Raw genomic sequence first — 4,416 nt, forward strand, 5'->3', positions numbered from 1 at the left:
ATTAGATGTCCTTTTTTTTTGCCAGAATAAGGCAATGTGTTTAGATTTCGAACTATGACGTCAATAACTAACAATAGAAAAGGAAAATATTTTCGCAGAGAAGAAATTTCCGCATAGAAAAGGTCAGGAAAGGAATGTATTTTCGCGGAGTTAGATGTACTACAACTTGAGGAAAAAGTCTTATTAATTTAAATAAAGTTATATACTTTCAGCTGTACTTTGGTAGAGATGAACGCTAATCGAGTAGGGAAGAGTTTAAAAACAACAAACGCTTGCCCATAATGAAGGAAATTGCTTCTCTGCAACTTACATTTTTAAATTCTTTTAGGGGGAATATACCCCCAGACCCCCTAGAAGTTACCCCCTCTGGGTCTCACTAATGCTCCTTCGGGGCAACTCAATTTCTCACTCCATACCAGCCAAAAAACTTGGCATGTATGAGACTATGATTAAGGGCCCGATATCAGAGATCACATATTACAAGTCAGAATTCCGAAATCAGCAATCAAACTCAGGAATCAATAACCAGTAAACTGAAATCTTTGGACAAAATGTGAAAATGGATTATCGTGAAATAAAGTAAGGCGAATTATCTCGCATCTCTTCATCTCATCAAAATGCAAGCATTGCTGCACTGGTGGCCTCGCCTCCTTTTACCTTCAGGTGCTTACGTTGGCGCAGTCCTCAAGATGTTGCCTGGACGTACCATTCCATTAGGTCCAGGGTAAACCTCCAGGACACGGCCAAGGTTCCAATGACCTCTTGGTTCGTTGTCCTTAACCAGCAGGACTATACAAAGCTTTCCGGGATTATTGGGATTGGTTACGGAGTAAATACCAGGTGCATGAACTCTCCTTAGCTGCTTCTTCAGGGGTTAGTTTGCTAGCATAGCCCTTAGAGATGTACTCAGTCATAAGTACTTGGTATTTTGCTGCAACTTCCTCAGTGGCTCATCGTCCTCCCACAGAGGACCGAGTCGTATTGCCCGTCCCTAAAGGTAGTAGTTAATTAGAATTACCTAAAATACCGCGACATAACGTCTTTATTTTAGGTAATTCTATTTATTTTCGTTAATTAAGAGCATTAAACTTTAAATTGGCATAATCACGGCCACATAACAAACAAGTAAATGACACTTTCATACCAATTCAAATAAACTTGAAAAAAGCGGGCCGGCGTTCTTCAAGTTTACCTGAACGTCCTCCAGAAACGTTCAATTTGATCTTCAGGCTGGAGTCCAACTGATAGAAAGTTGGTCACTGCTCTCCCCCTTTCTCCCTACGAGATAGTGGCCCTGCAAGACTCCAACCAGTTCAACATCGGTAACCATAGGGGCCATTGTTATCTGGTGGCACCCTGACTTCATTTTGCAAGTGTGCAGCAGGGACATTGTTCCCTACAATTATTGGCACTCGTTGGAGGTCAACTTTTGGTAGAGTCAGATATTGCAAGTGTGGATACTTGCTGACATCCACTGTTTCTGGTAAAACTTGCTCTGACTTATTACGATTGGCAGCACATGTGTTTCATCGACTTCTTTGTCACTGCCCCATCCTTCCACAGGACCGAGAGTTAATGACACTTGCTGAAATTCTATTGATTCTTCACTGCCTCTGATTGTCTTGATACCAACTTGCTCTGAAGTCCCTTTAATGTTAAGCCGATCAGCAAACTTGCGACAAATAAGGGTGTCAGTGGAGACATTGATCAGGAATGCAGACGTAGGAAGGGAGTCGTCTTCATCCACCGTTATAGTAACTGGCACTACCTTCAACAGGACTTGAGCTCTTGCAGTCCAAACTTCAGTCGAGCTTATTGCCGTTTGACGGTTGTAACTGGTTTGCGGTACTACACCTTGTCCTGTACTTTGCTGTTCAGGAAACAACATTAGTTGCCATTGCCATTCATGCCATTATTACTTCTCGGTTTGAGGCGGCGTCCATTGTTGTTCTCCTTGTGAAATCAGTGACAAGTAATGTTCCGCACACCTTGAACAGGCTGGAGGCACAGGACAGGGAGTACCACATGCACCATGATTGGGATTAGGGCAACCACAGTTGAAACAGAAACCATACGATGCTGCAGATTGTCGCCTTACTGCAATCGATGGGGGCAGACTTACAAATACCGTAGGTGGCTGAATTTCAGATGGTGGAATACTAGAATTCTTCAGACGTGGCGGTTAGACTCTCTTGATTTTGGAACTGTTCTTGCCTTCTTTGTTTTCATCATTTGTTTCACGTCTTAGCTGCTGTGACCCAAACAGGGGGTCATTTCTTGTTGAAACTTGCCTCTTAACAAAGTTTTGCTTTCAAATGTCATATGCCTGTGACATGTATGTTACAGTATATAGCATATAGTATGTTGATTATTTAATTTTATTTAGCGATACTAACTAAAGTTTTCGTTTGTCTGTTTGAGAACATGTCTTTTAATCTTTTTTCTGAATAAGCTAGTTGTTTTAATTTCTTTGATTGTTGTTGGGAGATGATTCCGTACTGATATTCCCTTAAATTTTACTGAGTGTATTTCGTAGTTAGTACGCGCTTGGATTTTGTGAACGTCGGAGGATGATCGTGTGTTGTATTTGTGAATGTCCTTGGGTTTACTTGAAAAAAAATTATGGAAAGATATTGGTAGTATATTATTATTAAAATAAATGTACACTTATCCTCCAAGAAGCATTTTCTTTATTGCCTTATTAAAGAATAAATTCATCTTAAACATTACATCAATATTTTCAATACTACATGCATGACCTTATATTTTATAGTTACCCATTTGAGATAATAAACATTCAGAAATAGTGTTTAAGTATTGACATACTTTCTGGTTTCATTGTAGAAGATTCATGGGTGGTTAACCCTTTACTGTCCAAGAATGAACAGCCCCAAAATTTTACCAGGTCAATACATACACATGTACACAAAAGGAGATGTAACAGTAATTAAAATTTTCCTGAATAATTTTTCAACTAAATTCTCTCAAGTAGAGCTGACAACATGCATGGGGACTAATACGTTGAGAATATATGTGTTGCTAAATTATTTTATGTGGATAGAAAAGTTGATTTTTAACCTCTTCTGGAGAAATAATACCAAAATGCTGGGTTATCACTGATGGACCATTAAACTACCCTGGCTGTTATGTGGTTGAGACCAAACTTTGCTTGAAATTCAACCATTCAATTCAATGATACATTATTGTCTTTGCAGATCTCTGACTTTTCATTAGGTGATTTAATAGGGTGCATAATACTCCTGGTTAATGAGAAAAAAGTTTTCCCTTTTCTTTTGCATTTTAATTTCTTGAGTAGATGTTTCTCTGTGCCTTCTTTTAAATGGTGATTTCCTTGTGTGATAATTTCACAAATGTCTACTGGGATGGCTTTTCACCTATGAGATAATATTGAAAACAAATTTAAACTTAGCTTACAACTTGACCTAAAAGCAACTCTTTGTAATCAATAATCTATCATGTTTCTTAAAGCTGATTCCAGTCCGCGCGCAGACTCGGGGTACGTTGTTTATTCGTTGAAACGTTACACTTCGGTGACGCATACATGACTTTAGTCCGCCATACAGTTCGTTCGTCAAGAGTTCCGATGAGCGCCGGTAAGCGCGGCTCACTCTTCGCAAGGAACTGCGAGAAGAAACAGGTAGTGTCCGTGCTGTTGGAGGCCGCAAACATGCAGCCGAGATGCGCAGTACGGACTGTAATTCATCTTTAATCTTATCAAAATACAATATATCAGACTCAAAATAAATACAGAAATAAAAGAAAGGCAGCAGGCAAAATTGGGAATTATTTCTCAATTGAGATATGTATTTAAATGGAGACTTGTCAACAAAAGAGCATTATTAGATATAAAATATTAACAATCAGTGATTTATAGAAACCTGAAGTAAACAAAAGTTTTGTAAACATTGCATGTTAAAATTATAAAAACCTTTCTTACTGATCCCAACGATTTGCTCGAGAGAATTGTGTATATTTCCTTTTCTGTAATGATTAGAGCAAAGAAAAATTGCTTTAAAGACGAAGAAAATTGTTCTCACCATGCTCATGCTGGCTTCTTATCAGATTACACCATGGATGCAATTTCTTCATTGGATTTCCTTGCGATTTGTTACGCAGCGAAAGCAACTGATAGCCCCTGGGAAGCTTACTCGCCTTTTTTACAGCCAAAAGCGGTTCAGTATTTTCCATTGATCTAAGAAGATGACGAAGGAGTATTATTAGAATCAAAACTTTCGCTTATGTTCCGAAAAAACGCGAAAAAACACGGGCTTATTGCCGAATCCTCACTCTATTCTCTTCACGCTCAGCCACGGGTCACCGGCAGCCTCGCTATCATATCTGCGCGGTTACTATTCCAATATGGCGTCGGGTAAGAAAGGCTTCATTACATTAGAA

At 39.0% G+C, this 4,416-nt stretch overlaps 1 long non-coding RNA gene across 1 annotated transcript; it reads right to left on the reverse strand.

Annotated features, from left to right (window-relative positions):
• Positions 1-3,274: 3,274 nt before the first annotated feature.
• On the reverse strand, positions 3,275-4,305 carry LOC144642422 (uncharacterized). Its single transcript, XR_013568728.1, has 2 exons — positions 4,059-4,305; positions 3,275-3,395 (listed from the first exon to the last, which is right to left on the reverse strand). It is a non-coding gene; the product is annotated as an uncharacterized LOC144642422 (long non-coding RNA).
• Between the last annotated feature and the right edge of the window lie 111 nt (positions 4,306-4,416).

Source organism: Oculina patagonica, chromosome 2 (assembly GCF_052425735.1).
Source record: "Oculina patagonica isolate OP01 chromosome 2, crgOcupat, whole genome shotgun sequence".
Taxonomy (NCBI): Eukaryota; Metazoa; Cnidaria; class Anthozoa; order Scleractinia; family Oculinidae; genus Oculina; species Oculina patagonica.